The sequence below is a fragment of the Mandrillus leucophaeus genome, unplaced genomic scaffold (genome assembly GCF_000951045.1).
Source record: "Mandrillus leucophaeus isolate KB7577 unplaced genomic scaffold, Mleu.le_1.0 Scaffold465, whole genome shotgun sequence".
Classification (NCBI taxonomy): Eukaryota; Metazoa; Chordata; class Mammalia; order Primates; family Cercopithecidae; genus Mandrillus; species Mandrillus leucophaeus.
Genome location: NW_012104976.1, coordinates 2,255,758 through 2,265,143, shown reverse-complemented (window position 1 = coordinate 2,265,143; position 9,386 = coordinate 2,255,758). Strand labels below are relative to the sequence as shown.

Below are 9,386 nucleotides of genomic sequence, written 5' to 3'. Positions count from 1 at the left end.
AACTGATATAATTTGTATATAGATTGCATATTCCAAAATAGTATTATATCATCATTAAATTTTTGGAACAATCATTGCTCCATGTAAAACAATGTCCCTGTTCTTAAAAGGCAAATACTAAAGTATTAGGAGTGAATGCGCTTCGGTTATATTTTTGAATGAGCTATTTTTAAAGGGGAATTATATGTAGGTATCAAGATCTAGGTACTAGGTGTGTTCATTGTAACTCGGGTTGCATTACTTCTAGGCTCCTTCATTAGGCCCTAAATACTTTAGTATTTATCTTTTAAGAGCAACAACAATAATACCGCAACAATAACAACATAGTTATAAGTGGAAAGAGATAAAGCCAGTGTGGTAACGTATTAACAATTGGCAAATCTCAGTGAAGGATATATGACAATTTATTGTCCTAATTTAGCATGATTTCTATACATGTGAAACTTTTACAAAATAAAAAGATAAAACAGATTTGAAAATCTTTAGGTGACTCTCTCTCCCCAACTAAATGGCATTAAAAAAGTATTCTCCCTTTAAGCCCAGGGATTTTCCACTAATTTTGTCACTATTACATTTTCCTGTTGATAACTTTTAGTTACCTGGTATGGGCAGCTGGTGGAGAAGGAGGTTTGGGTGAAGATGATGGGTGCAATTTGACGCAGTGTCTTTGAGATCCAATGTGTCTCGAGAGATCCAAGGTGTTGGGAGCTCAGGGAAGAGGTCCAAGCCAAAGACATGGAATCGACTGATATTACTCCCTTGAGAGCTCTCCTGGAGGGAGCTTGGAGAACAAGAGTGGTAAATGTAAAGGAGACTAAGAGTGAATGGTGGAAGAACCAAGGGGAACCACGGCTCAGCAGCTGTGGAAGGATACATTTCATAAGGAGACCATGGTCCACAGCCTGAAATGTCCCAAGGAGTAAAGCAGACAACCGTAAAGTCCCCTGGATTTGGCAAGTAGGTGGTCCTTGGTAACCTGAATGACTTCCAGGGAGAGGGAGTTGAGGAGTGGGATTGGTGGTGAAACCACACCAGGGTTCATTAAAGAGTAATTGTGTGGCCAAGTGTGGTAGCTCACGCCTGTAATCCCACCAGTTTGGGAGGCTGAGGTAGGCAGGTCACTTGAGGTCAGAAGTTTGAGACCAGCCTAGCCAACATGGTAAAACCCCATCTCTACTAAAAATACAAAAATTAGCCGGGCATGGTTGCAGGCACCTGTAGTCCCAGCTACTTGGGAGGCTGAGGCAGGAGAATGTCTTGAACCCAGGAGGTGGAAGTTGCAGAGAGCTGAGGTGGTGCCACTGCAGTCCAGCCTGGGCAACACAGCAAGACTCCATCTAAAAAAAAAAAAAAAAAAAGTAATTGTGTAAGCCTGACACAGTGGCTGAGACCTGTAATCCCAGCACTTTGGGAGGCCAAGGCAGGCAAATATCTTTGAGTTCAGGAGTTCAAGACCAGCATGGGCAACATGGCAAACCCCATCTCTACTAAAAATACAAACCTAGCCAGGTTTGGTGGTGGTGTGTGTCTGCAGTCCCAGCTACTCGAGAGGCTAAGGTGGGAAAATCTCTTGAGCCTGGGAGGTGGAGGTTGCAGTGAGCTGTGGTTGTGCCACTGCATTCCAGCCCGGGTGACAGAGCTAGACACTGTCTCAAAAACAAAAACAAAAAGTAATTGTGGAAGTGAAATGTGATAAGAATATACCTTCCGATAAGTCTATTTGGAAGGGCAAGAGAGAAATACAGATGAAGGAAGATTTTTGGTTTTGGTCTTTAGAGCTGGAAGGGATTTGCCCATGGAGAGGGGGAGGTTAGAGAATCGGAAAGGGCGATAGTTACATTAGCAAGAGCCCAGAGGAACCAGAAGGCAGGAGATCGGGGTAGAATGGTGGGACTAACCCTGCGTAGGGAAAGAATGTATCTTCCCACCCAGTGGCCTATGAACCCCAGGGCCTTGTCTTCTGTCTTGACCTCTCTCAAAAGAAACCAAACTGTTAGCCTGTTTCCTAATATTTCTGATGAGCCAACCACAGGATCCTGGTAGGCAGGGTATTGACTTAGGTAGAGTTCTGAATTTGGAGTTGGAAGACAGCTTTGATTTCTTGTGTTTTTGCTTGACTTCCTGACTGTGTTATCCTTTCTGAGCAGCAATGTCCTCATCTTTAAAATGAAAAAAATGCACTCCATATAATAAAGTAGGAGAATATATGAAAACACTTTAAAAAGGGACTCGCGATTAGGTAGCTTTTTTGAGGTGTTTTTTGTTTGTGTGTCCCTCTGCTCTCAGGATCCGGTAATATTCCAGTGACCAGGAGACCTGGCAGTTGCCAAGAATGTTCTCTGCAACTGCTGGCTTCTAATGAGGCAGCTCACACAGGATTTGCTGTCTTGAATTTAAAAATAACAGAAACAGAAACAAGTGCATCCACAGAGAGATGGACTATCACCAGAGGCTTGGTATTGTGATTAACAGTAAAATGTAAGCCAACGGAAGCCAGCTGGCAATCACTGAAACTTGACCATTTGGTTCGGTAGGTTACAATGAGTTTGTTATTAAGAATTGTTTATAATAATCAAATTTTCCACTAGGTGACAGCAAAGCCCATATGATCTAAATCATCGTTCCTCTTGAATAGTGTTTGAGAATCTTCCAAAAGCAGTGAATCCTGCCGTTCTGCAGAGAGTAATTATTACTAAAATTATGACATATGGCCTTGAGATACTGTCATTACTCTTCTGAGATAAATAACTCCAGTTTTTAAAAAAACAATTTTAGTTTTTGACATTCTAAGTCACTTGAATTTATAGAAACAACTACAACAATAATGTAAAAAGCTGACATGTGTTAAGCATTTGCTGTGTGCCAGGCACTCTTATAAATGTGCATGGCTCTTGATACTACCCAACTTCTCAGAGGTTTCACAGGGATCACAAGTCCCCTCTTGTAATAAAGAACTAAATCTTTCCTGGGCCACTTCTGTAACCATAACACTAACTACATAAATACATGCTTGTGGCTGAACTACCCTGCCCAGGAGAGGAGGAGTTTGGTTATGAATATTAATGGTTTAGTCAAGAGCCCTTTACAGGGTTGTATGAACAATTTTCAGTTATAGTTGGTATTTCTCAGAGCGTTTATCTTTTTAAAAAATAACTTTTCCCCTCTTAGACCTATGCTAACCCTTCATTGGGTTCCCTGTTGGTGGCTCATTCTTCTTGAGACTGTGTTGAGTTTGGGGTAACCTATTGAAGTCTTTTTTTTAGGGGCTAAAGCTGAGACCCCAGGCAGAGTGAGCTTGACTCATCTTGGTACGAAGCCTTTAACCATCAGAAGGAAGTGGGAATTATGGGCCATGGCTGGTATTTGACTCTGTCCCCTGGCCCCTGGCCCTGAATGCTTGCCTTGGTTCTAAGCAGAGAAAGGACTGAGAAGTAAAATGGCAGGGCTGTTTCTGGAACACACTAATCCACAGGCAGCCCTGCTTAGTTTGTTTTCTTCAATCAGAATATAACATAAAAACCAGGGAGCTACATAGCTGGCTCCTAAACAGCTACCCATACTGCTTTTCTTTCCTTTTTAATTATTACTATGTCTGAAAGAATGCTATAAATGCATGAGATGACATTTCCAAAGGTGCAACAGAGCATACAGTTAAAAAGTAAGTTTTACTTCCCATACCTGTTGCCCATAGGAAACCACTGGTTCTCACAGCTACCAGTTTCCAATAACGTTCAGCCTTAGCAGCCTGGGGATTCCGTGCTTGGCAGGACAGTGGTAGGGATGCTGGATGCTGATGGGGGGAGGAGTTAGGAGTTTCTCAGATTGCGGAGTGAGTTAAGCACATGTGACACCTCCTGATGAGGCTCAGGGACTAGGGGCACATGGCATGTGGGAAAATGAGCCAGGAAACTTCGGGAATTCATAACAAGATGGCCTTATTGGCACCCACACGCTGGTGTGGCCTGGGGAAGTTGTGTACTATTATTATAGAAATATGTTCTCAGATGAAGTTAAAAAATATAGATAAGTATATCTCACTATTTAAGTATATATATTAAATATATATGTGTGTATATATACACATATATCTATGTTACAGTTTTTCCTGCAATATGGAGCCCAAGCCCCAGTCTCCAAGTCTCATAGCAACCCAAGCATCAGCAAACAATGCCTCCAGAAGATAGAAACTGACACTCCTAAGGTCACCAGCAATCTTATCCCACAATGTCAGCTGAGCCACGAGAGGGAGCACCACTGCAGAGTGGCAGGTAGCCTAGGCAAGCCACGACCCAGTTCCTGACATTGGCCCCAGGTGCATTCACAAGTGTGAGCACGTGTGCTTGTTGACCCAGGACCGCCTCAGTTTATACCTGGGATAATTGTTAAAAGGGTCCTTTTCCAATCTCAAGAACTGTCCCAAGTTTGTCAATGAAGTATATGATCTCTCTGAATACAGTTCCCCTGTGCATCATCTCCCACCGTGCCACTCCTTCAGGGTGCTGGACCAATTATGGATGTGTGAGTTAGGGGGGGATCAGGTGTCTACCATCTTTCAGACCCAAAGCTGCAACCATTTTTTTCCCCTAGGGCCTCTTCTGGGTCTAGCAGTCTCCTGTTTCTGGGACACAAAAGGGCCAGTTCTACCTCCAGTTCAGGCAACAGAACCCCCCAGTCACCCTTCAGAGGACTGGATATCCTAAATGCTTATGCCTCTTTTTCCCAATGAGCCCGATGCTCAGTAGCTCAAATGTAATTTACCACTGAGATATGTAATAAATATCTCAGGACATTTATTTTGGCCCCTCTCTAATCCCTAGCATGTCATTTTCATGAGAAAAAAAGGAAAATAAAATTCTCCTATAATACTCAACTAGAAATTTCCAGAGGTTAATAATTTTGGAAGCACATTCTTCTGGATATATATGTAAAGTCTTTTATTGGTTCTAGCTGTTTTTCATCGGAGTTTTTTAGTTTTTCTGGGTAGGCAATCATGATTTGCAAGTAATAATTATACTGACACCTAATATTTATTTATTTAACATTTTGAAAATTTTTATTTTAGAGCCTAAAACTTCTAGGATGTAATTGAATAACGATGATAGCAAGCATGTCTTCTTGCCGACTTTAATAGAATGCTTCTAGTATTTCACCCTTAAAATGATGTGATTTAAGGTTGGATTTTGTGTGAAGGGAGTATCCTCCTAAGCTTACCAAAATAATTACCTTGGTTGTAACTTATAGAATAAATTGTCAGTATCTTGACAATTTCATCTTGACAAAGATCAAGATATTTGCTTTTGTCCAGATAAATGGCAATGGAACTATACCTTTGCTTTACTCAGATATCCAACTGTTGCAACTCTTTCTCTTTTTACCTACAATAAAATATTAAATCCATAAATCATTAGATGCCTGGGTTTAAGTCTAGTTGTGGGAGTTTGCTAACTATTCTGAATTTCACTTTCTTTATCTGAAAATTAGAATTAAAAATACTGACTTCACAGAGTTGCTGCATTAACTTATTGCGTAGAATGTAGCAAGCATTCAATAAATTTATTATTATAGCTGTTATATAATATATATTTCACTCTCTGATCCTATTGGAGATATAGATATTAAATATAATATATATTAAATGTATCACATATAATAATAAGAGAGTAAAAATCTCCTTAGAAAAGACTTTTCAGTTAATGACAGTGGTGATTCTAGGATTATCTTAAGTTCACTGTGGTCTTTTCTTTAGAGGTGGTAGGATGCCCAACTGCTCCAGTTTATTCTGGATAGGGGAGCGTCCGAGGATGAAGGACTTTCGGTGCTAAAACCAGAGAAGTCCTGGGTAAATTGGGACAAGTTGGTCACCTAGATCATGGTAATATTTGACTCCTTTCCTGTTTTCATCTGATCAGGCAGGCTCCTCCAGAAGACAAAAATAGCATTCAAAGAAAATTATTAAAGGCCTGATGATGAACAGACATCACCATCATCATTTTAGTAATAATAATAATACTAATAATAATACTGTAATAGTAAGCCACATTTAGAAGGAAACTAAATATCTCTTTCTAAGGAAATTTCTAGCAAACCAAGACAAACACTACTGGGATGATTTTCACAGAAGATGTACTCTTTGGATGGTGAGAGAGCACTAAGAAAGTAGCTATTCCAATGGGGCAGGAGGTAGAAAAGAGGAACTGGGGTACTTGGCATAGTTCAGATACTACAAATCTGGTGCTCCTGATCTACAGAAGGAAGTGTGGATATAGACCCACATTGAGCGTGAGAGTAACAGGAAGAGGTGCAAGAGTGAGGTGAATGATTCCCCTCTAGAAAGTTTGGGGCAAGCCCGGAGGGGATACTGGTTTTGTGGGCTGTTGCCAGGATAGTTGCTACCCACCTGTGCTCTGGCCTGAACATGGCTGAGTCATCACCCAGAATGCTGTGATGGTAGGAGTAATTATAGCCCAGGAGGACATGGAAGCATCAAGTAATTACAGTCAAGGAGGACACGCCCCGGGCTATGGTGCTGCTGTGCACAGAGGACGAGGCAAGGTTCGGGCAGGTGTGGGAAAAAGGTATAGATGCTTCAAAGTATTATTAAAAATGTGTGGATCCCCATGAAGCTCTACTATACCAAGTTTACCAGGATATTTGGGTCGGAATGGGGCTGATGAACCTCACCGTTCATAAAATCCAGACTGCTAATAAAAGAAGTAAAGCTTTGAAAGCTCTGGCGCCTGCTCATGGTCATCACTAATCAGCTTTACCTGGCATACACATGAAATGAAACATCAGTCAGCCTGTAAATTTAAGCAAGCTGTGTTAGACTGTACATGTGTCTAAGTATCGCTTACTTCGTGGCATGAATAAATGGATCTGTGAAATGCACTGAAAAAAGAAAGATCAAGATCAGGGGTACAGTGGGAAACAGAGGTCATTGCTGGGTAAACTCAAAAGATTTCGTACGCAGGCCAGAGACAGGGCTGAGACACTGGGAGTTTATTCTTACTAGATGCTGGACAGTTATTGTGGCTTCAATGAGATAATGCACATAGATGCAGAGTTCTTACATGGCACATAGTTAAAGCTTACTATCACCTGTTTTTAGTTTTTGCACCTCTGAAAGCTAATCAACTAATTTCCCCTAGTATAGAAGCAGATGAACAAAAGTCAAAAATTGAATTTCTTTACCGGGAATAAAAGTTGTACAAGTTGTGTTTGTTCTACCAACAATTTCCTTTGATCCAAATGGCCAGTATAGAAAGATCAATGTTCTTCTACAGTGGCTAGAACACAAACAATGATGTCAAGGGCACATATACCAGGAAGAGACCACTAACGACCTCTCACAGGCCTCCCAAGGTAGCATCATGACCTGAAATTACCCATGCAGGCCAGGAACTGTAATTTTATTCAGTCATAGAAAGAAACACTTATCTCAGGTGTTAGTTCTGCACAATAATCAAGCTTACAAGAGCGAATACAAACCAGTGTATCTTTTATTTGTAGTTTTAAATTTTTATTACTTTTATTTTTCAATAATTTAATACAATCAATCAATAAAAGAGGGCCATGTATGGGCCAGTGGTGACAGTGTGTTACTAAACACAGATATTGGATAGGCAATTAGCAGTGTCTGCTCCAACCATGGCATCAGTTTATTAATTTTCAATAATAAATTACTGTAAGAATTCTGGAGTCCTTATGATCAGCGCCAAGTGCCATGAAAAGTCCAATCAAAATCAGAAACCATTTAATTTATTCCTTCAGAAGAAATTACTGCATAGGTCTATTTGACAAACACAATCTTCCTTAAGATATTAGCTTAACCATAATCAAGAAGAAGGTTGTCCTGAATGCAGAATACAAGCTAAGAAAGTTGACTGTTTAATGGCTTCAGGGAAGAAAGTTTCTGGCCCACAGAACTGGAAATACCAGCCAGATCACAGCCTCTCTAGGACAGTGCTACGATGGAAATTACTAACATTTGCTTTGGTAACTTTTCCTGCTTTTTCTATCCCCAAGTCACAAAATCACTTTTTAATGTATGCATTCTTTGCTTAGTCAAGTTAATATATCTACCTCGGTTATAGAAAACTTTCACAAGCCCACAGGCCAGTTTTTCCTCTCTAAAGAGTTTTTGTGAATCTCTGCTTCGATTTGTAGCCTATTGATTTCACTTTTTCTCCTTGTGCAAGCATCTCAAGTTATTCTGGCCACTTTACTGACACAGCTATGTACAGAGAGCAACTATCCAATCTCCCTGCTTTTTGACATTCGTCTTATCTTCTTTATAATATATAGGTAACTCCATGAAGTTTCTCAGGATCCCTTCTATTCGGTATGTTGTTGACTGAAATCTTTGGTCATCACCTTGGTCTCTGTGCCATTAATTGCCTCCTTTACTTCTTATATGTTAATTTATTATTCCACTGGATCCAGCTTCAGTCTACAAATGTAGTTAAGTCTCCACTGCCCCCAAAACCCTACCCTCTAGTCTGCAACTCTCAGGCTACTTTCCTTTCATGGTCGAGGGACTGGAAACAGCATTGTCATGCATCATTGCCCTCTTCCATGTATCAACATCTTGCAAACTGGCTCCTACAAGTTCCATACTCCAGTGGAACTTGCTTCTTGGAGTAGTACTAACTTTCAGTGATCTCTTCTCCCTGGGGTCTAGTGCTAGACCCCAAAAAGGGGTGAATGCCTGGCTTTGCTGACATTGCTCCTTGGCCATAGTTAAAAGAGAGACACACACTCAAGCTAGGTTACTTCTCTCTCCTGAGATTTGGAGCATGAACTGGAGAGGTGCAGAATTTTCTGGAGCAGAGCTGTGTTAGTGGCTGCACCACGCTGGGAGAGGGGTCATAGATTCCTAGGAGGCCCCCAGAGCTGCCCTGGTTCCTATCCTTCCCGAACCTTGGTTGTCCATCTCCTCCGCTAACTCTCTGTGAGTTCTCCCAGAATCCTCCTTTAGGTACTGGCCTTAAATTCCCTTTTTTCTTTCTGTCTAAGCTAGTGACAGTCAGCTTCTATCCTTTACAACCTAATTAACCGGTTAATTCTTAACCAGTTAATTCTCTTACCCTTTTTAACAATTCAGAAGCATTGAACACTGAAGAATCTCCTTCCCTGCTGAAATTGTTTTTCTGTGTCTTTGCTGCCTTTGCATTCTTGTGGCTCCTTGTCCTGCAGCATTTTCTCAGGCCCCACTGTCACTCCTCTTCTTTCCCTTACCCTTGAATGAAAGGCTTCCTAAAATGTTTTAAAAATTTTTTTGTTTTGCTTTGAGACAGTCTCACTCTGCCACCCAGGCTGGAGTGCAGTGGCATGATCTTGGCTCACCGCAGGCTCCACCTCCTGGTTTCAAGTGGTTCTCCTGTCTC

At 41.1% G+C, this 9,386-nt stretch overlaps 1 pseudogene across 1 annotated transcript; it reads left to right on the top strand.

Annotated features, from left to right (window-relative positions):
- Positions 1-6,581: 6,581 nt before the first annotated feature.
- LOC105550121 lies at positions 6,582-6,821 on the top strand (annotated as a pseudogene). Its single transcript, XR_001007649.1, has one exon. The product of XR_001007649.1 is annotated as a 6.8 kDa mitochondrial proteolipid pseudogene (transcript).
- Positions 6,822-9,386: the final 2,565 nt, after the last annotated feature.